Source organism: Chelonia mydas, chromosome 5 (genome assembly GCF_015237465.2).
Source record: "Chelonia mydas isolate rCheMyd1 chromosome 5, rCheMyd1.pri.v2, whole genome shotgun sequence".
NCBI classification, from domain to species: Eukaryota; Metazoa; Chordata; order Testudines; family Cheloniidae; genus Chelonia; species Chelonia mydas.
The window spans coordinates 34,878,474-34,904,063 of record NC_051245.2 but is presented as its reverse complement, the minus strand read 5'-3'; the positions used below and the strand labels follow the sequence as shown (position 1 = coordinate 34,904,063).

Sequence of the window (25,590 nt, the reverse complement as noted above, 5' to 3'; positions counted from 1 at the left end):
ACAATATTCATGTTTTTTTACATCATGAAATTTAAGATTTAAATATCTGAAATTCAAGATTTTTTAAATGCTATGGCTGTGAAATTTACAAAAATGGGCCGTGAATTTGGTAGGGCCCTACCTATGTGTGCCAAGCAGATGATAACTGCAGTGTGTGGGCTGAGGTATCAATGCAATAGCACCCCCTATGTCTAGGCAGACTATTGCACCATAGTTCACTAGGTCAGGTGCAGCAGGCAGTCAGTCAGTTTCTCTTTCCTGAGTCCCTCTGGGTATGTAGGTTTTCTCTGCATACATGGTCAGCTCGTCCTGATGCCCAGGAGGTCTGGAAACCCTCTCAGAGAGTTAGTATAATATAAGGTCCTGATCCCATTCTCATTGAAGACAATAGCAAAATTTCTGTTGACTTCTGCATCTTTAGAATTAGGCCCTGAAGGTAGAAAGTACACTGAACCCTTCTTAAAGCAAAGGGTATTACTGAAGAAGACCTGCAGGACTGAACAGCTTCACAATAAAACTATTCTGGGATTTTAATACTCTGCCTTTGACCCATGAAAACATATTTACAGTGAAAATTCTGTAAATATTGTTGGCTCCCTAGTAGAGTTCAGAAACTCTCTAGACTCCTAGCAAATAGAAACAGATGTCAATCTTGTATAGATCGACAGATTTAAGATAATAAGGGAGCATGATAATCATCCAGTCTGATCTCTTGCATAATACAAGATATGGAACTCCACCTAGTGATTCCTGCATCAAGCTTAATAACTTGTGGTTGAGCTAGACAATCTCTTTTAGACAGAAATCCAGTCTAGATTTAAAGACTGCAAGTGATGGGATTGTCTCTTACTGTGTGTTTGTACAGTGTCTAGAACAATGGGACCCAATCTCAGTTGAAGTCTCTAAGCACTATTGTAATGCAAGTAATAAAAATAATCCTGTCTCAGACAATAACCAGGTTCCCAAACATGATTTTGTGTGTGTTCCCTGCAGCCATACCCCCATGTGCTGTGATTTCCCAGAGTAAGTAGCATCAAGTAAGCATTTTGGCTCTGAGATCTCCTACTTTCATCTTGTTGTGGGAAGTTCCCTTATTGGTTTAGTAGGTGCCAGGCTTTCCTCTGAGTCTTTACAGAACCTGTTACCCCAATATGGTGCAAATGGGAAGCAAGCTACAACTAGTGCCAGTTTTCAGACAAGAGGTAAAACTGTGAGGCCCTGATCTTATGTGGGCAATAAAAATCCCATAGCATTTCTGAAAAAGAAAAGGTGTTTTGACCAAATTCCTGTTGCCTATCTAAATCCCCCCTGCTGTCTCAGCCAGATAAGTTTCGTTCACTTCTTGTCCTAAACTGTAGTGAAGTGTTGCTGTTAAAGAGTTGCTACAATTCATTCTAGAAGCGGCTGCATTTCCATGATGGATGAAGTGACCCAGAGATATATGTTGTATATCAGCTTAAGTCTGAAATACTTTAGAATCATAGTTCCTGTATAAATGTAAGCTTTTGTTATAGGTGGGGCTGGTAGCACTGCCTATTATTAAAGTTACCCAACACTTCCCATTTTAAGAGCCTGTTTTCACTTACTTATAACTCAAACTTTAATCATTTGGGCTGAAATTTTCCAAGTCAGGTGTCTGCCTCAGGATGAATTTTTTTGAAGATTTTGGGAAAACAGTCTTCTGTTTCTGAGAATGAGAATAGGAAAAAATACATTGTTTTGCCCATGTTAAAAAAAAAATCTGAAATCTCTGAAAAGCTCTAGTTCTCCCATGCTTTGGACTAAGAACTCAAAATTTGGCAGGGAGGTGTCCTCTGTGTCAGCGGTGTGTCTTTTACCATCCCCATGAAGATCAACCCAAATCAGAAGCCTTTGAAAAATCACAACTGATGCATGCTCAAGAGGACATAGCAATGGAGAAAGGAACAACAGAGGGCAGGAGAATGGATAGAAAGAGGAAAGATAGTGCCAATACTACTTACAGGAAAAGTCAGGTAGATGATACTGGCAGTAAAATGACTGTACCTAATCAGGAGAGGAGTCTGGGTAAAGCCAGGCAGAAACAACTAAGATGTCTGTACACCAGTGCAAGGTGGCTGGGTAAGTGCAAGGTGGCTGGGTAACAAAATGGAGGAACTAGAACTACTGGTGTGGGAAGTGAAACCAGATATAACGTAGGCCTGGCTTGACATAAGGAACTTGCCTCATTTCTTAGTGGGCATAATTGGGAAGGTGAATGAAAGGTTGAGTTGTAAATAGGGGCCTGACAAACAGTATGTTGGAGTCAGGATATCTGTGCTAGCTAAGATAAGCAGCAACACCCTAATACTAGGGACTATGGACAAGATAAACCTGGAATGTAAAGATCGAGTTCCACGTGAACAGTACATGGACAGAGCATTCTGTATGGGGATTGGTTCCAGCAAAGTAACCAAGCCAATCCAAAAATATGTGATTTAACATATAGCAGTGGTTCTCAGCCAGGCATCTGGGGCTCCCTGTGGGGGCCGCAAGCAGGTTTCAAGGGGTCCGCCAAGCAGGGCTAGTGTTAGTCTTGCTGGGGCCCAAGGAAGAAAGCCGAAGCCGCACTGTGCAGGGTTGAAGGCTAGGGCCCTGAGCCCCGCCACCTAGGACTGAAGCCGAAGCCTGAGCAACTTAGCTTCACAGTGACCCCTGTGGTGTGGGGCCCCAGGCAATTGCCCTGCTTGCTACCCCCTAACACTGGGCCGGGCTTTTATATGCAGAAAAAGAGTTGTTGTTCCAAAAGTGGGCTATGGACTTTTTATAGCATGTTGCGGGGGAGGGGGGGGTGGCTCAGAAAGAAAAAGGTTGAAAACCCCTGATATATAGCAAATGCAATGTAATGTGTACATGTATATGAAGGAAGAGGTTGTCCATGTAACTTTGGATATGTGGTACACCTTATACCCACCCCTTACACTTGAGTTTGATCAACTCAGCGTAGCTTTTCTGTATGCCAAATAAAGGAATCTGAGTGAGGAAATCCAGAGTCGAACTGCGTGTTTTGGATCCCCGAGAACTGGATGAAGTGTTCTTCTAGAACTGGTCTAGTTGTTCTGGATAAGCTGAGTGGAAAAGGTCTTGGAGGGAATCCCAGCGTATAGGGATAACAGAAACAGGGTGGAATAGTAGTCATAACTGGAATAGTTATTGAAAGGAATGTGCTGTTCAGAAAAGACAGAAAGAAAGGTAAAGATGGTGGATAGCATATATTAGTGATGAGGTAGAGGTAAAAATTAGAAGTGATGGAATGGATAAAACCGTTTGGGTCAAAATCACTTTGGGGAAGAAAGGTAAGTGTTCCACTGAGGTAGTGCTTGGGGTCTGCTACAGATCCCACAGATCCAATTTGGATATGGATAGAGACCTCTTTAATATTTTTAATTAAATAAATACGACTGGGAATTGTGTGATTATGGGAGACTTTAATTTCCCAGATATAGACTGGAGGACAAGATAATGGTAGGGTCCAAATATTCCTGGATGTGATAGCTGAACAGTCACCGAACCAACAAGAGGTGATGCCAGTTTAGATTTAGCATTGGTAAGTAGTGAGGATCTCAGAGAAGAACTGGTTGCAGAGGACAAACTTGGTTCGAGTGATCATGAGTTGAGTCAGTTTAAACTAAATGGAGAGAGAAACAAAAATAGGTCTACAAGTAAGTGTGATGGGATGTATAAACCCCGTACCAGTGATGGAGGGGTTAAAGAGCTGCTGTGGGCAAGGCTAGCCCCTCCCCTCTGTCAAGAGTGGACTAAGGGCTTAAAAACGGGAAGTTGGGCAGCTCTGTGAGAGAAAATGGCAGCTCTAAAGCTCCCAACGGAGACCCCTGGAAGCTTTCAGGAAACCATTTACCAGCCCCCTCTCCCTTTGTCTCCCCCCGCCTAAAAGGAGACAGTGGCTCTGGTAAACTGGATGGGTAGGACAGGTTCAGCAAGCTCCAAGGCATGCCATTAGGCAGTTGGTACCACTACTCTCTACCCCTTTCAGGGTTAGGGAGTTTGAGACCATACCAAAGGGACTAGGGGAGTAGGAACCAAGAGCCCCATCCCCTTCAAACACAAGAGAATTATTTAACTAAGTTTGTATCATAGGGACCCCTACTTAGACTGGTGGGGGTGTCTTACGGACTTTTCCGTGTCTGTACAGTGGGAGTTATCCATCAGCAGCCCGAGAACTGTGACACTACGGTCCTTGATTTCAAAAGAGCAAACTTTAAAAATTAAGGGAATTAATTAGGGAAGGGGACTGGACTGAAGAACTCAAGGATTTGAATGTGGAGCAGGCTTGGAATTACGTTGTCAAAGTTGCAGAAACTATCTGAAGCCTACATCACAAGTGAGGAGGAAAAAAATTGTAGGGAAGGGTTGGTCTGCAGTTTGATGTTTGTTTAAAAGAAAGCAGAGAGCCTGCAAGGAGTGGAAGAAGGGATGGATCAGCAAGGAAAGCTATCTCTTGGAGATCAGAAATTACAGGGAAATGTGAGAACCGTGAAAAGCCAAGCAGAGCTTGATCTTGCAAAGGAAATGAAAACTAATAGTAACAAATTCTTTAGCCATATAAAAAGAAAAAAACAAGGAAAGAAGAAGTGGGGCTGCTAAGCCCTGAGGATGGGGTGAAGTGTTAAGATAATCTAGTTATGGCCCAACACCTAAGTGAATACTTGGCCTCAGTTTTTAATAAGGGTAACGAGAAGCTTGGGGGAAGTAGCAGGGTATCTAGGATATGGAAGTAGAAATCATAGAATCATAGAATATCAGGGTTGGAAGGGACCTCAGGAGGTCATCTAGTCCAACCCCTTGCTCAAAGCAGGACCAATCCCCAATCAAATCATCCCAGCCAAGGCTTTCTCAAGCCTGACCTTAAAAACTTCCAAGGAAGGAGATTCTACCACCTCCCTAGGTAACGCATTCCAGTGTTTCACCACCCTCCTAGTGAAAAAGTTTTTCCTAATATCCAACCTAAACCTCCCCCACTGCAACTTGAGACCATTACTCCTTGTCCTGTCCTCTTCTACCACTGAGAATAGTCTAGAACCATCCTCTCTGGAACCACCTCTCAGGTAGTTGAAAGCAGCTATCAAATCCCCCCTCATTCTTCTCTTCTGCAGACTAAACAATCCCAGTTCCCTCATCCCTCATAAGTCATGTGTTCCAGACCCCTAATCATTTTTGTTGCCCTTCGCTGGACTCTCTCCAATTTATCCACGTCCTTCTTGTAGTGTGGGGCCCAAAACTGGACACAGTACTCCAGATGAGGCCTCACCAATGTCGAATAGAGGGGAACGATCACGTCCCTCGATCTGCTCACTATGCCCCTACTTATACATCCCAAAATGCCATTGGCCTTCTTGGCAACAAGGGCACACTGCTGACTCATATCCAGCTTCTCGTCCACTGTAACCCCTAGGTCCTTTTCCGCAGAACTGCTGCCTAGCCATTCGGTCCCTAGTCAGTAGCTGTGCATTGGGTTCTTCCATCCTAAGTGCAGGACCCTGCACTTATCCTTATTGAACCACATCAGATTTCTTTTGGCCCAATCCTCCAATTTGTCTAGGTCCCTCTGTATCCTATCCCTGCCCTCCAGCATATCTACCACTCCTCCCAGTTTAGTATCATCCGCAAATTTGCTGAGAGTGCAATCCACACCATCCTCCAGATCATTTATGAAGATATTGAACAAAACCGGCCCCATGGACAAATGACCTTATCCATGGTGGAAGCCAAACTCAAACAGCTTAATGGGACCAAACTGGGGGGTCCAGATAATCTCCATATAAGAATAGTAAAGGAACTTGCACAAGCCCAATAGCAACGATTTTTAATGAATCCAAAAACTCAGCGCTCATACCCTATTACCAGAAAATTGTAAATATAGTACCTATATTTAAGAAAAGGGGGAAAAACTGATCCGGGAAACTAGTGGTTCATTAGTTTGACCTCAGTTATATGCAAGGTCTTAGAACAAATTTTGAAAGAGAGAATAATTAAAGACATGGAGGTAAATGGTAACTGAGAAAAAATACAATGTGTTTGTACAATAGGTATGTAACCCTTCTGCCCATCAGAGTTGGCTGCAACAAGGGCCGGGTTCAGTATCTAGGGGTTCCATTCCAATAACACAATGCAAAACCGGCTCGAGCCCCCACCCAGTGACCTGGGACAAATATATGCCACCCCCGCTGGGCGCCTTCCCCTCTCGCAAGCACCGAGTCTGAGTGTAGCAAAAGCCTTTTAATAACAGAGAGAAACAATGTGGCATTATGTTGGGGAAACACCACCAACAGGATTCATAACACAACCCATGAGCAAAAACCCACCCCAAGCAAATTGGGGCGTGTCCTTTCCCTTTGGTTCTTGAGTCCAGCAACTCAAAGTCCCAGAAGTCCAACAACCCCAAAGTCTCTGTCCCTGGTCAGTGCAGTGCCAGAGTTCAAAAGTTTATCTGCAGTTTTACCTCCCAACCTGGGTGAAGATGGGGGTGGGTGGGTTAAGGGGTTAAGCCGATTGCCCCACCTCTCCATGGGGTTCAGCTCCGCTCCGCCAACCATCCCACGAATTGCTCTGCTCTGCCAGCCGTCCCCACAAACTGCTCTGCAATATATCTTCAGGCCCCCCACTGCTTAACACAACACTCAGTGATTTCAGCTCTTAATAAGTTCAGCTCTTTTGTGATTTCAGCTTGTAGTAGGGGAGCCTCAGCACTGGTGCACCATTGGCCCAAAGTGAATTCAGCTCAACAGCCTGTAACTAGACTCCTAATGGAATCAAAATTAGCTCTGATATTCCACAGTGAAGAGAAGAGGCAGTGTAATTAGCATGTAAGGCCCATACCCCCCCCGATACTACTACCTGTTCCCAGCCTCTCTCAATTCACTGAGTTTTGGAACCCATGTCCCTTGCCTAGCGAGTGCTACTTCGTTGATGGCGAGTCCCTCCATCATAACAAAAGGCCAAGTACAGTTCCACTGTCCTTGATTCACAAAATCAGGATAATAATTTATTCTTCCTGCCCCAATAACAGAGAAACTGGGGTCCCACAGCAGCCAAAGTGACCATTTGGGCAGCTGTGGGCTCATGCTACGTGGGATGGGTGTGCCTATGCAAATGAGATCAGCCCCTGAAGTTCTTTTCCACAACTTGCCACACCTTACCACCAGATGTCAGGGTGGAGCTCATCCTGACTCTGCTTACAGGTAGATTGTTCTAACTTGATTTCTTTTGTCCACTCTGTATCCCTAATCCTTACATGGGATGCCCTACTCTTGTAAATTCTAAAGTTGCCTGCGGACCCGTACCCTTTGTAATCCTAACTATAGACCAAGGAAGCCCTACTCACTGTATTTCTAACCCTAGCCTGGGCAAGCACTACACTATGTAACACTAACCTTAACCCTACTCTAAAGGTTGCCTGGGAAACCCTAACCTCTGTAACCAGAACCCTAGGTCAGGGAGCCCAACCCTCTGTATCCCTAGCCCTAGCATGGGAAACCCTACTATCCATTTCCCTGTCTGTAGCCCAGGGAGTCTTATACTCTGTATTCCCAACCCCAGACCAATACCAGTGTTGGCACAAGAACAAATAATACAAACTAGCCACCAAGTTGAGGCTTGAAGTGAGAGAAAAGTTTCTAACCAACAGAGGAGTGAAGTTCTGGAACAGCCTTCCCAGGGGAGTAGTGGGGGCACAAAACTTAACTTGTTTTAAGATGCATCGTGATAAATTTATGGAGGAGATGGTATGATGAGATTGCCTACACTGGCATATGCCCCATCAACAAATATCTCCAATGACTGGAGAAGGGCCATTGGAGGGCTCTGAGTTACTTCACATAATTCTTTCCCAGGTGTCTGGCTGGTGGGTCTTGCCCATTGCCGTATTTGGGGTCAGGAAGGAATTTCCCCCAAGTCAGATTGGCAGAGATCCTGTGGATTTTTCGCCTTCCTTTGCAGCATGGGGCATGGGTCACTTGCTGGTCTGAATTAGAGTAAATGGTGGATTCTTTGTAACTTGAAAGCTTTAAATCAAGACAAAGGAAATGCAGGAGATCTAATTGAGCTGGAGGTTAGGCATACAGTGTGTAGGGCCATAGATTATGGACCTACTGCAGGAGTGGGTGGGTGAAGTTCTGTGACCTGCAGTGTACAAGAGGTCAGACTAGATGGTCCTGATGGTCCCATTTGGCCTTAAAGTCTATACGTCTATGCTCAGTAGAGACTTCTTAGATTTGAGCATATAATTTCCTCACATTCCTTCTCCACTGGACATGTTGAAGCAAATGTCCTTGAATTTTAGTTAAGGCTGCATAACAAGATACTTTCTTGTTTTTTAATTCTGGTAGGTTATACTAGTGGATTTATCAGATTAATTATAAACATGTGCATTAATTATAAAAATGAAGGTTATTTCAGTTTAGAAAAACAGAAGAAAGACAGCTTTGTCCCAACCTTTCTTACCATAGAAGACTCTTTTAAGGGAAGCAGTCCCTTTTACACTTCAGGAACATGCAACAGACTGAGCAAACCGCCAAAAATACATGAGTCTTATGCACTGAATTAATATCTAATATAACTGAACTGTAATGAAAATAGCTCATATTCAGATAGCAAAGATACTATATTGGACAAAAGACTAATGGAAATTATCCCTATCTTGTGCTCAGCCAAGTCAGTAGATTCAAGTGCATCATTGTGCCAGGAGTGGTTGATTTGAAAGACTGCATTATTGAGCAGTTAATGCTCTATAGCAGCAGATACTGGAACAATGAAAGTGTATTAGCTTCCAAAGACTATATCTTACAAGGTTTCCGTAAATGACTTCTGTTCCCAAATTGTCCTTTCAGAAGCTAAAAAAAATAAATAGATTCAAAACCAGATCATAACCTGGATTCTGAAAAAGGAGTCCATTTTAGATTAAAACAAGCACCTTCCCTATTATTATTATTATTCTGTGTTTTTAATTTATACATTTACCTGGTTGGTCACACATGTAAGCCAAACCAAACATTACATCATGCTCTTTTTGAGACAAGGGTGTGTGTGTGTGTGAGAGAGAGAGGGAGGGATGGATGGATGGATGATAACCCATATAGTTATATTAGCAACTAACTTTTTCCCCAAAGGATCCTAAATCGCATGCAGGAGAAGTGCAGTCAGATTTGGAGTGGAATACAGCAACTGTTTAACAGCATAAGAATAGGAAGTGAAGACTATCTTATCCAACTAAAAGTACAATTGGCATTTTCAAGTAAGCAGAACAGTTTACCCAACTGAGAATTAGCCACACACACTAGGGTAAACATTCCTAATTGTTTAGTGGCCTCAAGTAACAAGGATTTTACCTCCTGACTTAACAGTATTTGTTTATTTCTCATCCAGATTGATCCCTAAGTGTTCCCTCCCCATACTGTATATTGCACATGCAGTTCTCCCAAGCTATTGGCTAGATCCTGAGCCTCATGAAGGCTTAAAGCCACTTTTTAACTAGTGAGAGGATCATTCACTTGTAGTGGATCCTCCACCACTACCCCATCATACATGCAGAAGTGGGCTTGGCCAGAATGCTGTTTCATTCACCTAGTCCCAAGCTGTAGTAATGGCCCCTGGAGAATGTTGGCATAAGATGGAGCAACCATCAATCTGGTCTATCTCACACCACCACCAGATTCCCACTTTCTTCTACTTCTGAGCTTGGGTCAAGTACAGCTAAACCAATCCAGAGTATCTGCACTATTTTCCCTATAAAGACCAAAAGAAACCATGGTAAAAGGATACCATTATACACAGGCCATCTGATTTTCATGTGGGTTGTTGTTGTTGTGGTTGTTAAATTCATGTTGAAAATACAACATAAATTTGGGGAGGGTGGGTGTCGAATTAAAAATCTTTATTTTTACAACTAAAACGGGGGTTATGTATTTTATGACACATCTCATTGTGTATAGAAGCTGATCATATCTTTAAGGAGCTAAACAAATTACAACAGGAACAAAACAGCGATTTAGAGGGTGAGGTGACTAATCGTAAAAATGGAACTTTATCCCGAAAGCTCCTATATGCCAGTCAGTCTCGCCATGCACAATGCCCACAGAGCAAGGACCATCCCAGGGCTTCAGGGGATGAGCAGGACTTTCCTTGCAATTGCTCGTCTCAGCTGCTGGAACAGCTGTGGTACCAGAATTAAAAGCAGGCAGGTCAGTCTCTCCTGCACTCTCAGGGCCTCCCAGCATTGTGCCTAGGAAGCATAGAAGAGAAAGAGGAAGCAGCTTTACTGGAATGCAGAGGGAACAAGGACCAGGTTAAGGTCACAGGAGACAGGGTCCCCAGGCTAGGGTTAAGGCTACAAAGATTAGATCTCCCAGGGATAGGGACGCACAGGGTAGAGCTGCTGGGGCTAGGGTTCGGTTTCTAGAGGGTAAGGCTCCCCAGACTAGGTTGAGGGATAAGAGGGATAGGGCTTCCTGGCCTAGGGTTAGGGTTACAGAGGATCAGACTCTTCTGGTTTGGGTTACAGAGAGTAGGGCCCTCCGAGTTATTCTTAGGGTTACAGAGGGTGAAGCTCCCCAGGCTACAGTTATGGTTAGAAAAGATGGGGCCCACCGGGTTAGTGATAGGATAGTAGAAGGTAAGGCTCTCAAGGTTAGGGTTCTAGAGGACAGGGCTCCCTGGATAATGTTTGGGTTACAGAGGGGAGCGCTTGCTGATATAGAGTTAGGGTTACAGAAGGTAGGGCTCTCCAGTTTAGGGTTAGGGTTACAGTGGGTAAGGCTCCCTGGCCTAGAGTTAAGGATACAGAGGGTAAGCCTCTCCAGATTAGAGTTATGTTTAAAAAGAGTTGGGGTCTCCGAGCTATGGTTGGGGAGACAGAATGTCGGGGTTCCTGGTCTAGGATTAGTGTTACAGAGAGGGTAGGGCTGCCCAGCCCAGGGTAAGGGTTACAGGAAGCAGGGCTCCCCAGTGGAATGTTAGGGTTACAGAGTGTAGGGATCCTGGTTAAAGAGGATATGGTTCCCTGGAGTATAGTTAAGGTTACAGAGATAGGGCTCACCCAAGTAGGATTAAGGTTACAGAGGGTAGGACTAGCCAGGCTATGGTTAGGGTTACAGAGTGTAGGCTCCCTGTGCAGGGCTATCTGGCCTTGGGTTAGAAATACAGAGGATAGGGCTCCCCAGCCTATTATACAGAGGGTGGGGCTCCCTGGGCTAGGGTTAGGGTTCGGGTTACAGAGGGTAGGGTAACCTGGGCTATGATTATGGATACAAAGAGTAGGGCTGCCTGGGCTAGGGTTAGAGTTACGGCGCATAGGGCTCCCTGGGCTAGGGTTAGAGTTACACAGGATAAGGCCTCCCAGCCTAAGGATAGTGTTACAGTGGTGGGGCTAGCTGGGCTTGTGTTAGGGATACCGAGGCTAGGACTCCCCGACCTAGAGTTAGGGTTAAACAAGGGTCGAGCACTCCAGTTTAGGGTTAGGTTTACAGAGAGTTGGGCTCAGCATGCTTGGGTTAGGATTAAGGAGGATAGGCCTCCCTGGGCTAGGGTTAGAATTACAATGGTAGGACTCTCTAAGATAGTGTTAGGGTTACAGAGTGTAGTGCTCCCAGGCCTAGGTTTAGAGTTAGTTAGAGCCCCAGAGGGTAGGGCTCCCTGGACTATCGTTAGTTATACAGAGGGAAGGGCTCCCCAGGCTGGGGTTAGGGTTACACAGGCTGCAGCTCCCCGGGTTATGGATACAGAGAGTACGGTTCCCTGGGCTAGGGTTAGGGTTAAAGAAGGTAGGGCTCTCTCTTCTACGGTTAGTTATACAGGGGGTAGGGCTCGTGGGCTATGGGTATAATTAAAGAGGGTAGGACTGCCTGGGCTAGGGTTAGAGTTAAAAGAAGTAGGGTTCTGTGTGTTAGGGTTAAGATTACAGAAGCAGGGCTCCCCACATTAAGGTTAGGGTTCCAGTGACTAGGGCTCCCAGGGCTAGGGTTAGGGTTACAGAGGATGAGTTCTTGAGCTACGGTAGGGTTAGAAAGGGTAGGGCTTGCCCAGCTACGGTTAGACAGAGCTAAGGGGAGGGGGAATTGAGATCTGAAGAGGTGCCCAGGATGGGTTGGTGGAGATTGGGACTAGATGTGGAGAGCCCAGGACTGCCAAAGTGTGAAGTCTGGTATGTCTTAACTTTTGAGTGCTTGAATTTGCAACTCTATCATTCTGTTAATTTTGTTTCTCATTATTGTTAAGGTTTAGTTTTGTTCACGACACTTGTATGTATTAATTGCCTCACTTATTCCAAGAAGTTCTTTAATTATTATTATTAAATTGAGGGAAGCAGTGCAAGGTAATCACCCAGTCATATTAAAGAAGGGGACCTTGCAAGATATCAGCAGTTAAGTGGAAACTTTGACTAAAGAGATACCTGAACTTTCCTAACCAAATCTAACCCATATCTAAACCAAACACTGTATTTTTAATTGCACGATGATGCAAAGAGAAGCTGTACCGTAGCTATGTGCCAAATGTGTTTGTAAGGCACCAGGGTAAGGTTGTATGAATTACAGCACTTCCTTACACTTCCTTGGCACTTCCGTAGTGTTCCTTTCATTACTCCACCCACAGCCTCCCGAATTCTGACAACGACCCGGTCAGGAGGGAGGATTGCGATGATTACAGGCTTCCCGGTGAAATTAATGAATCAGAAAGAGAATATGCTTTGCACAGTGAGAAACAGTGCTGGTTTCCGAAAGCCTGTGGAGAAGCTATTTACAATTGTGTCTTCTCAGTAAGCGTTAGTTGTATGGATCTGAAATTTGATAAGGGTGGATCCAAGTTCCGTGTCACCTTCTCTGGCAATTTGTATTACAAAAGGCTTCTATAATTCAGTGAAAAGCAGAGAATGGATAGTGATGGGCACTAAAACACTATTATATAGGAATGGGCACAATGACAAAATGTTCTCCGTGCCAAATTGCAGAAAGACTGTCTGGGACAGCAGGATAGGAGTTCATTTTTAGCCATTCAATGCTGCTCTAACGTTCACAGATAATCTACACCATTTATTCTTTTTTCCAGCGCCCTCTTCACACTAAACTCTCTTACCTGGAGGGGTTGGAGAGAAGGATCACCTTAGATGTGATTAAATGCATGTATTCGTGGTCTTTTAGCTCTATTGCTTACAAGGACAGAGAAGATAACCACGTTGTCATATTGTCAGTTGTATGTACATATGTCATATTGTATGTACAGTGATGCAAGGCTAGAAACTACCAGATCCCCAGCAGGCATAAATTGATGTTGCTCCAATAAAGTCAATGGAGCTTCACCAATTTACAACAGTTGAGAATCTACCCCTAATTTATTTTTCTCTAGATCTTTCCAAACAATGAAGTTAAATCAAATATAAAACAGTTATGAGGATATTTGTGTTATCAATCAAAATGGACAGCATTTTTTTTTGCAATCTTTTTAAACTGTAGAGTTATTGTGACGTTTTAGTTCACCGCCAAGTTTGGAGTTATTCACAATATCAGCTAAGAAATTGAATCTATTTTTAAATGGTTTTGTTTCAAACTCTGTGCTGTTTTTAAATCAATGAGAGGATCTAGTCTATTTCTAGACATTTCTCTCATTAGTTTCTCAGCAACAACATCTAACTGTATTAATACAGCTGTCAGAAGGAGGCTGCGCTGTAAAATGTAGCCTTTGTCAAGAGGGAAGAAAAGAAAATTTTATTAGTGTGCTGACCAGGACATTCCCACAAGTCGTGTGCGTCTCTGGTTTATATCATTGCTCAGATCTGAGTCCTGTCGCTATTAATATGTATTTCTTTTTGTTTAGTAGTTTTTAATTTCTCTAATATAACAATCTGAAATAATTATGGAAACATATGAAACTAGAAGAGCATACTAAAGATCTTATTAAATTGTGTTCCTTCATTATCCAGAACAGATGTAGTATTGCGGGGGTCGGAGGAGCACTGATTAAGAATCCAAAGCTCCTTTCATCCATCTGCACAAATTGGCACATTGTATGAAGAACTTTTTTGTTAGTTATAGATGGAGATGGGCTCAAAATAAAACTCCAAATCCAAACATCCTCTAATTTTGGAAAGGTTAAAATCTGGATCCAGTTACAAATTTTGCAGCTAAAGCCTATAATTGTTATCCCTGTTTTAATGTTTGCTTGCTCTGTTTTTATACTAGTCAGTCTGCAGCTAACCATGCCTCTGGTGTTCGTCTAATCTGCATGTAGCATTTACTACATGAGAAATGTGTAGCCAGCCCTATCCAGACAACAGGATACAGATGCTTATATGTCCTAGAAGACATCATTGTTAGCCAGCTGAACATTGGGCCAACCTCATCAGGGGAAGGTTGGTCCTTAGCACAAAGTGGGAAACAAAACTCACTCACTGTTCAGTGAGAATAGTAGAAATGTTCTGGGATGGACATACCCGTAGGATACAGCTAACCATTGCCCTACAATCATCTGTCATGATAAGGGGGTTCCCTGGATGGAAGGTGGGCTCAGATTCATTTGGCTAAGCTCGTGGTAAGCATACTTGGATACTCTGGATGCCTCTCTGAATTGACTGTATTAATAATATACTTCACATTTTATGGCAATAACTTTAAAAAGTGGGGGTGCGAAGTTAGATTCTTATGTTAATATTTAGGCCCCTCCTGCTGCCCCCACGCACCTCACCGAGTGTCCCTGCCTGCCGTGGACAGAGAGCGGCTGCCCCCGGCAGCTCCGCGCTGCGCTCCCTCACCGGCTACTGCCGCAGCTGGCTACAAGGGAGCGGCACCAGGGGCAGGCTGAGGCAGCTGCTGCACCTGTGGAGGGAGGAGGGGAGGAGGCACATGGCAGCCCTCCCTGGCAGGCAACTCCGTGGGGGAGCTTATCCTGGCTGGACCTCCGGGGAGGGGGTGCTTGGGTGAGGTCATGCCATGGGGGCTGGGGAGAGTCCTCCTCTCTCATCCCCTGCCCCAGCCCTGGGGAAGCCTGCCTGCTGCACCTCAAACTGCTCATCCCTGCACCCAACTCACCCGCCCGAGCCAGCATCCAACCCCCCTCCCGCACCCAACCCCCAACCCCCCTCCCCCACCCCTCCTGCATCCCAATCCCCATCCCAGTCCAGAGCCTGCACCCAGCACCCAAACTCCCTCCCAGAACCCACACCCCTCCTGCACCCAAACTCTTTCCCAGACCCTGCACCCCAAACCTCCTCCTGCACACAAACTCCATCCCAGAGCCCACATTACTCCTGCACCCAAACTTCCTCCCAGAGCCTGCACCCCAAACCTCCTCCCGCACCCGCACACCCTCCCGGAGCCTTAGGCAGGTGTGTGGGCGGGGGGCAGGACTTGGACCCATTCTGGGCACCACCAAAAATTATACAAACCTGCTGCCCCTCATCTTCACATTACCCTTATTGCAAATAAGAGTAAATATTAAATTTTCCCATTATACAAGGCCTGGTGAACACATAATTTTTGTACCAATATAATTGTGACAGTTAGGGGTATGTTTTTTTTTACCAACACAGTTATATTGGTACAACCCCAAGTGTGATCCCCCTAAAATGGTATAAAGTTATCTTAAACTGCTATAGCTTGTTCCTCTTCCCCTACAGAAATAAGGTATGCTGAGGCTAGTCTACGCTACAGAGTATATGGCAGCATAGCTATGGCAGCATAGCACCGTAGTGTAGACAGTGTACACTGAGAAAAGGAGTCTTTCTGTCTGTGTAGGAACACCACCTCCTCAAACAATGCAGACACAGAACTACTAAACAGTGGCATGTAACCTATCACATAAATCAGCCTCGGTACCAGATGACTGCGTGATAGCTAATGTAATGCCTATTTTAAAAAGGGTTCCAGAGACATCCTGGCAACTGCAGTCTGTTAAGCCTAACTTCAGTACCTGGCAAATTGGTTCCAAATATAGTGAAGAACAAAATTATCAGACACATAGATAAGCACAATATGTTGGGGAAGAGTCAACAAAACTTTTGGAAAAGAAAAATCATGCCTCACCAATCTATTAGAATTTTTTGAAGGAATCAACAAGCATGCACACAGGGTGATCCAATCAATGTAGTGTATTTGGACTTTCAGGAACCCTTTGACAAGGCCCCTCAGCAAAGGCTCTTAAACAAAGTAAGTCACCCTGGGATAAGAGGGAAGGTCCTCTCATGGATTAGTAACTGGTTAAAAGATAGGAAACAAAGGAAAGGAATAAATGGTCAGTTTTAACAATGGAGACAGGTAAATAGTGGGGTCCCCCAAGGATCTGTACTTGGACCTGTGTTGTTCAACATACTCATAAATTATCTGGAAATGGGGGTGAACCAAGTGGTGGCAAAATTAGCAGATGTTAAAAAATTACTCAAGATAATTAAGTGCAAAGCAGATTTTGAGAAGTTACAAAGGTATCTCACAAAACTGAGTGACTGGGCAACAAAATGGCAGCTGAAATTCAATGCTGATAAGTGGAAAGCAATGCACATTGGAAAAACATAATCCCAACTAAATTTACAAAATGATGGGGATCTAAATTAGCTGTTACCACTCAAGAAAGAGATTATGGAGTCATCGTGGACAGTTCTCTGAAATTATCCGCTCGGTGTGCAGCAACAGTAGTCAAAAAATCTAACAGAATTTTAGGAACCATTAGGAAAGGGATAGATAATAAAACAGAAAATATCATAATGCCACTGTATAAATCCATGGTATGTCCACACCTTGAATACTGTGTGCAGGTCTGGTTGCCCCTTCTAAAAAAAAAATAAAATGATAATATTAGAATTGGAAACAGCAGAGAAGAGCAACAAAAATGTTTAGAGATATGGAGAGGTTAAAAAGACTGGGACTATTCTGCTTAATAAAGAGACGCCTAAGGGGGGATATGATAGAGGTCTATAAAATCATGACTGGTGTGGAGAAAGTGAATAGGAGGTGTTATTTACTTCTTCACATAACACAAGAACTAGCGGTCACTCAATGAAATTAATAGTCAGCAAGTTTAAAACAAATGAAAGGAAGTACTTCTTCACACAGTGCACAGTTAACCTGTATAATTCATTGCCGTGGGATGCTGTGAAGGCCAAAAATATAACTGGGTTCAAAAAAGAATTAGAAAAGTTCATGGAAGATAGGTCCATCAATGGCTATTAGCGAAGGCGATCAGGGACACAACCCCATGCTCTGGGTGTCCCTGAAGCTCCAACTGCCAGAAGCTGGGAATGGGCAATGGGATGGATCACTTGATGATTACCTGTTCTGTTCATTTCCCCTGAAGCACCTGGCATTGGCCGCTGTTGGAAGACAGGATATTGGGCTAGATGGACCATTGATCTGACCCAGTTGGCCGTTCTTATGTTCTTATGATGTTAGCTATGTTGACAGAGGCACTCTTCCATCGGCATGGGAGTTGCATCTACACTGGGGTGGGGTGAGGGGAGGGGTTGTTGTCATAGCTATGTCGGTCAGGGTTGTAGTTTTTCACACCCCTGACTAAAGGAGCTATGCTGATATAACTTTTAAGTGTACACCAGGAATTTTTATACTTGTATAACTGTGTCCACACTAGGGAGGTATACAACTTTTTTGTGTAGAAGACCTAAGACTAAGTTGCAAAGAGGTTAAGCCACTTGGTCAAAGCCACACAGCAAGTCAAGGGCAGAGTGGGTTTAGAACTCAAATTCATGGTTCCTATCCCAGAGCTTCGGCTGTAAGGGTGAGATTTTCAAAAGTACTCAATGTTGGCTTAACTGCTCTCATTGAATTTAATGAGCATTTTACCATGGACTTCAGTGGGAACAGAGTTAGGGCAATGCTGAGCATTTTTGAAAATTTCACCTTAAATCTATAAAGGTGAGAAGGGTGTGATTTAGTTCATACAAAATGTCACAAAATTATTGCACAGTGATTTTTTCTTGTGTGTATTGTTTCATCAATAAATACTAGCAAAACACTTCCTACATTTTGGTTATCAATTTCTGTGTAAGTAGGGGAGTTACTAAGATTATATTTTTATTTGTGGTATTATAAGTAAATAAGGCTGTACAAAAATACAGACATAAACAAAGTTCCAATGCTTATTATTCTCAAGACAATAGCCCAGATTCTCCATCAAGTTTGGTCCTTTAAAGATAGTAAATAGCCATGCTCTGATTCTGTCTTGGTTTAAGGCACTAGCATGACTCTCAGTGCTATCAACTGTGTTCATCGATATTTTAATTACTTGGGCACCTTTTAGTTATAGTGCAGTGGCTTCTGCGTGTGGGGGTATTGTCCCTATGTATTCAGCAACAGGAGCTAAGGAGATTTGTGGCTGTGATTACAATGCCAACAACTGAATATGTCACTCAAGATGGATGAAACTGAGGCTCAATTTGATTTAGAATGGCTCAATTTGATTTAGAACAGCGGTTCTCAAACTGTGGGTCGGGACCTCAAAGTGCATTGTGACCATGTTTTAATGGGGTCACCAGGGCTGGCTTAGACTTGCTGGGGCCTGGGGCCGAAGCCCGAGGGCTTCAACCCTGGGCAGCAGGGCTGAGGTTACACCCCGCCAGCCTGGGACTGAGGCCCTTGGCCTTCTGCTTTGGCCCCCTCACCCAGGGTGGTGGGACTTGGGCTTTGGGCCCCCCCACCCAGGGCAGTGGGGCTCAGATGGGCTTGGGCTGTGGTCCACCCTCCTGGGTTATGTAGTAATTTTTGTTGTCAGAAGGGGGTCGCAGTGCAATGAAGTTAGAGAACCCCTGATTTAGAAAGTACACCAGTCCTTATGTGACAGACCAATAAGGAGAAGAGTAGTTAATGTTTTATGGAAGGGTTTTTTCATTAATGTTTGATTCACGTTATTTCTTTTTTGATGTGTGTGTGTTTAAAAACATTAAGCACAGACTTTTTCTTTTTTCTTACTCTTTTGTAAAAAATATTAGGAAATGAAATGCAAAAATCTATGCAAATGCACTATTAAGGCCACACAGTTAAAAATAGTGTGAAGAATTGTGAACATCAGGGATCACATGGCAAGGTCTCTAGTGACCTCTTCCTGACCAAATGTCCCAGGTGTCTACTCCATCCCCCTCTTCCTTCACCTCTCTGCCATTTTATCCACTCCTGGCTGCAACTGCTATCTAAGCTAACGATTCACAAACCTGCCTTTCCGCTTGTGATTTGTCTCCCTCCATCCACCACTGTATTTCATTTAACTGCTCTTGCTGACATCTCCTGCTGCATACCTCCCTGGTCACTTCCATTTAATATGCCCAAAATGGAGTTCCTTCTCTTTACTCCCAAACCATAGTCTCGTACCCCATTTTTTCCTCCCGTTGACAGTGCTACCATCCTCCTGATCACTTAGGCCCAAGGCCTTTACTGAAGAATCGAGCCCTTCAGGATTACATGAGAGAGACTCTTACACCTTGTCTAGAAGAATTCAAAAAATAAAGGCGAATATGTTTGTAGTGCAGACCTTTCTCATGAACAGAGAGTCAGGTTTTCCCAAGTTTACCTCGAGGCTACCATTATGTTTGTAGCCCATAAAACTGATTAAAAATTCATTGTCCATTTTGATCCTCATTATTATAAGTGCAAAACAAAACAAACCCAACTGACCATGATTCCCCCCCCCCCCCCCCCCCCCGCACCACACATTATTCATAAGTGAGACCGCCTAAGGGGAAGTATTAGTCACTGTCTGTTATAGATTCCTTTCCTATCTGACTAGTACTTCTGAACTCTGCTGCTGCTCCTAGAATGTTACCTTTCTTTTATTTTCATTTAAACAATTGTCAGTTCTAATGATTGTACTTGTAGACAAGGATTTAATTAACCTAATCAGCCTGCCACAGAGCTGACAGGTAGACTTTTTTGTCACAGTTCATTCATAACATGTAATCTGCCATGAATAGGAGCTCTCAGCTGCTCTGGCAGCTACGCCTCTCCTCAGGCCACTGAATCAGGGTGACCTTGCAGTTCAAAATGAAGAGTGATGATGCGAGAGTGAGTGTCAAAAAGTCAGTCTTCTCTGTCCTAGTTTTCAGATACAACATGATGGATGAATGCCAAAGAAGAAGCAGCTTGTGTTTTCAAATATTCTTGGTTAACAGGGTCACTGCGGAGAGTAGCACTATTTTAGTACCTTTTAAGAGCTGGTTTTGTTAGTGCAAAATAATGTGCAGTGCCTTGCATCTAAATGCTTTCTAGCGTATCCACTCTGGGGTTGGGAGAAAGCAGTGCAAAGTCTTCCCCAGAGCCATGGTTGTTGCCCACTCTCAGGAACAAGTTTTCTACCATTTACCTGGTAGCCCCAGTTTCCATGCAATCATTATGATACCAATGAGGAAGAAAGGCCCTAAAGAAAACTGTGACCCTGAACTTTTGTCCCTTGCACTCCTCAGGCTTCTCAGCACTTGGGGTTGCTGCACTGTAGATTGGGAAGTGCTGAGCAATTCCTGGTAACTAACTGGCTCAGTCTGAACTCCATAGAATATAGACTAAAAACAATTTAGCCAATTATCGACTACGTGTTCTGATGAATCCTTATGAATAATACAACAGATCTAAAATTACCTATAAACCAAAATAATAAATGCAGATGCTATAAAAGAGTTCTTTTAATGCTTACTATTTTTGTATTTATTGGCTTTATTTGTAGAGCCCTGCGTGGATACAAAAATGTGGATCCACATCTGATCTGCATCCACTAGGATCAACCCACAATCCGACCCGCGATCTGCTAGCCATCTTTTACCAGTATCCGCACCCGCAGCAGCAAGCTGTCTCATAAGGGCTAGCGACAGTGTGTGTGTGTGTGTCTTGCAGGGAAGAGGCAGAGCGCAAGGGCAGGGACATGGGGGTAAGGGGCCATGTGGCGACGGGGGCTGGGGAGAAGGGTGTCGCATTGCGTGCTGCTCCCGGGGGCTCACGAGCAATGGCACACGGCAGCAGCAGTGCGTGTTGCATCACAGTGGGGCGGAGGGGTGGGCTGCCAGGGTCCCCCCTGCTCTAAGCCCCATGGCCAGGGGGCAGGCCTACTGCCCAGGAGCTGGAGGGCTGGGCCCAGGACTAGGAGCATGGCCAGTGCTGCTGGGCCAGGCCAGGGTGGAGACACTGGCGCTGCCCAAGAGGCCCAAGCTGCTGGACAGGAAGCAGCGCTGCAAGTGGCTGCAGGACCGCCCCGACTCTGACCTGCCGCCCAGCCCCAACTACTGGCTGCTGCTGCCGGCCTCAACCGTGCTGCGTCTCCCGGGCTGCCCGAGCTGGACGCCATTGACCAGGCAACACCACCAGTGAGTAGAGCTCTGCGCAGTTGTATTCGCATCCAATCCACAAAAATGGACCATGGATATCTGCAGATATAAAGCAGATATCTGCAGATTTGCAGGACTCTATTTATTTGAGGTTATCTCTGCAGTAATTTTTTTTAAAAGAATATCAATGAAGTGAGCATGTTCAGTTGGCAGATTTTCCCCAGTACTTGCTCGTCTTTAACAAAAGTTGAATTTATTCCTGAAATGGTTATAAGCAACAAAATCCTTTGTCATCTATTTGATACTTTTCTCTAAAGATCAGTTGAAATGCTACAGATCTGTGTTACTGAGTTATATGTAAGAACTAGATTAGTATATATGCGCGGTGTTGTAATAGACTGGTCGTGTGTGCCCCACTTTGTTCTAATGGTTGCAATGTCAGATATTCACAGTGTATGTTAACATGCCACCCTCTAGTGGCTGCAATCCCCAGAGGATATAACCTACTAATGCTGCAGCTATTGGAGATGCTTCTTTACCTCATGTGAGAAGGGGCATGCTTTTTACAGCTGAAGGCCCTAGATTCTGTTCCTGCAGAAGACCTTTTTGTCCAAACAACCACAGAGTCTATGTGGTCTAGGAAGTGATGCTGGGGGCTCACTCTCCAAGCTGTCTGCCTCTCCTTTTTTCAAGCATCAATTTTTATAGTTTGTTTAAATTTTGTAACCTTTGCAAACTGCAGTTCAGGTTACGGTATGGTAGGTTTTGTATGCTGTTAGTGAAAAGCACCAGAGACGAAGAACGAGGGTCAGCCTGGCTGTGTACTATAACTCTTTAAATCTGGAACTCTCCCTCTTCATCCCTGAGCAAACATGCCAAGTTGAGGCTATCAAAAGAGCTCAAAGTCTATATTCGTATGAAATTTGCATAAATGCAGATAAGAATTCCATACATTTATGAACAGCCTTCAGAAAATGAAGCCTTTTTAACTCTCACAAACCTTCAGTAGGTGGTGCTCTCAGTGAACAGACAGCAAGCTCGTTCCCCACCACAGTGATCTCAAGGGCAGCACCTCTCTTCTCCCAGGGGGCTGGAGACCTTTTCTCCTCAGAAGTTCCCCACCCCACCTCTCTTCTCCCCATCGTGTTCTAACCTTCTTGCTCTACCTCCCTCACCAAGTCTCCCTATTCCCTCTTTACCAAGGTCACTCCTCCCCAGTTTTCCCTCAGTTTCTCTCGCCCATACAGGATTTTGCCCCTCCAGGTCTTGCTCCACTGCTTAAGGTTTTTCCCTCAGCCATTCTTCTGATCCCTATCCCTCTCCCTAACCCTCCTCCCCATGATCTTAACTCTGCAAGGGATGGAGAAGACTTGGCAGGAGTGCTGGAACTAGGGGTATTGGGGGTGTTGCAGCACCCTCTGGCTTGAAATGGTTTCCATCGTATACAAGGTTTATAGTTTTGTTCAATGGCTCTTGGCACCCCCACTATAAAAACTATTCCAACACCACTGAGACCTGGTGCTGCTGGTGGACTAGCAGGAATTCCCTCTCCCCCTTTCCTGGCTGATCCCTCAACATGCTCACTTCCCTCAGCAATTCCCTGCCTCAGCACACTACTTTCCCACTGAGAAGTCAACAGGGCAGAGAAAAACAGCATCTCTCAACTGGTGGCTTCCAGCCGGCAAGCAGGGAAGGCAGCTGCTGCCAGGGATGGGTCAAAGGCGGGTTTACAACAAACGCCCTCTGATGGCCAGCCAAGAAAAACCCCAAGCTCAGCAGAGAGGTGAAGGAGCTGGAGAATGGGACAGAAAGCAGAGTCTGCAGCCAAAGAATGGAAGTTAGGCAGGTCTGTTCCTGGACCGCAGAGAGGAGAGCGTGAATGGGACTGGGAGTGCGAGGAAGCAGGGCATGCAGTTACTGGAAATAGGGAATGATCTGTATCCTGCCACCCCTTCACTGTCCCATTGCAGGATTTACTCAGTCTGCTATTACACCCTTGCTGTCTGTCCCCAGAGCTCTGGGGGTGGATTGTCAGTCATCTACTTTTAAGTGTTGGGCTTTCCTCTACCAGTTTCATGATAAAAATGAATGAAAGCAGATTGAGACAGAGGGCCAGGTCAGAAGATTATTATCCTTTCTTATTTTAAGGACTGTACCTCAGCATTTCAACTGTTTATGTCTTTTCCACTCTACTCATGTAGAACTTTCAAACTTAAACAGCTCAAAGGTGGAGGGAAATCCTGGATTTTATACCCGCCTGTGTGTTATCACTTAAGTGTTTCCAACTGAGTGGAGCACCAAGTCAAAGGAAAACACATTTTGAAAACTGTCTGCTGAAGTTAAGCACCTGGGTCACATACAAAAAAGTACAAATGATTGACAATAACAGCACTTAAGGGTCAAAGAGAAAACATGCTGAATAGAGACAGCAATGCTTAACACAACTGGGGAAGTTCCCAGGGTACACACAAGACATTGATCTTCAGAATAATGAATCAGAAATCTTAATGTGACTTCTCAGGAAAGGAAAAATACCCCGTGGGCTAAACCAGATTTAATATAATGTCATAGCTACGAGAATAGCTTGCAAAGTTTTATAGGGGAACCAATAAAATGTGAAATACAGGAAGCCATCATGCTTGGATACACCTATGGTTCATTAAATGGTGCCTCGTTTATCTTGTGACTGAAAACACAACAAAGAAGACATCTGTCAGTGATGCTGCCATTTATGATGATGATCTTTGAAGTCAGTACTTCAGTAAAGTTAGGCAGGTCCAGGAACAGACCTGCCTAACTTCCATTCTTTGGCTGTAGACTCCGCTTTCTGTCCCATTCTCCAGCTCCTTCACCTCTCTGCTGAGCCTGGGGTTTTTCTTGGCTGGCCATCAGAGGGGGTTTGTTGTAAACCTGTCTTTGACCCATCCCTGGCAGCAGCTGCCTTCCCTGCTTGCAGGCTGGAAGCCACCAGTTGAGAGATGCTGTTTTTCTCTGCCCTGTTGACTTCTCAGTGGGAAAGTAGTGTTTCCAAAATCTGTACTGCTGGGGAAAAAATGATTTAGACATCTCCTCCTATTTACAAGAGGAGGTGGAAAACTGACCAAAAGGAAACCAGCCATCACCATCTGGATTCACCTAAATGCTCAGTGTGAGTACCTCTTCTTCCAAAGGCCGGCCCTTGAATTGCAGAGGAACTTGAGAGGTGATTTTTGAATCCATTCACATGTTCGCTATAGTGTCAATCACAGTGATGTTAAAAGAAAAGGAGTACTTGTGGCACCTTAGAGACTAACAAAATAAATTTGTTAGTCTCTAAGGTGCCACAAGTACTCCTTTTCTTTTTGCGGATACAGACTAACATGGCTGCTACTCTGAAACGAGTGATGTTAAAAAGTGACTTTCACATGGGCACCACTGAGTTGGCATTATGTGGCAACAGAAGACATGGCAGAAGAGAAACCAAAATATCAGAGCTATTAAACTTGGATTTTTACAGCAGCTATAAATAAATTCAATTGAGACCTCAGCTTTTTTAGCAACCTTATTCTAAGGAAATATAGCACAGCTCCATTTGGGAACAAAGCTTATAAGATATATTCTCATTTTTAAAAAAATCTAAGTTCTTGCTTAGAAAAGACTTGCTAGGTAACCAGACATCTGCAAAGGATGTCTGCCATGAGGAGTAATCCATTAACAAAGCCAGAACACTACTCTACATATTTTGTGTAGGTTTCTCCCCCTGTTTTTAACTTGTCTCGAAAGGCAAAGATTTACTATCTGGAACAGTGGCTGATGGTCATTCATCCAACAAAAATTCATCTCTGGTACAGGTTTAAGGCAACTGCCAACACATGCCTTAACTCACTGAACCTGGAAAGGCCTACACCTCCCACACCACTGGCTTTCAAATTGGAAATTCCTCGGCACAAAAGGCTCAGCCCACGGGACTTCTCCAGACAAACAATCAGCCTGCAGTGCTTCACTGGGCATAAGAGCCTTGGCAAGGAGCCATTCACTATCATTAAAAGTGTTTATAAAAAAATGTTCATTTTTGGCCAGCTTTTTCCCAAGGCCTGCCCTCCACCCCCACATCTTCAATGGAATGTGTTAATAATTTGCTTTGTGGAGATGAAAGGCTCTTTGATAGGAGCAGCATAAACACATCTCACTCTGCTCAAAGGTCTTTGTCCCACAATAGAGGCACAGTTTCTGTACAGTGGCTTGAATGGAAAGAACAGACACATTTCTGAATCACTCTTCACTTTCTACTACCCTTTTTCTCTCTCTCTCTCTCTCTTCCTGATAGTCACAAACCCTAG

At 44.3% G+C, this 25,590-nt stretch overlaps 1 long non-coding RNA gene across 1 annotated transcript in view; it reads left to right on the top strand.

Annotated features, from left to right (window-relative positions):
- Nucleotides 1–25,590, top strand: part of LOC122465849 — a 49,136-nt gene that overhangs the window by 7,878 nt on the left and 15,668 nt on the right. Inside the window, exon 2 of the long non-coding RNA XR_006290951.1 lies at nucleotides 20,677–20,877. This is a non-coding gene — a long non-coding RNA (uncharacterized LOC122465849). The remainder of the gene's footprint in view (nucleotides 1–20,676; nucleotides 20,878–25,590) is intronic.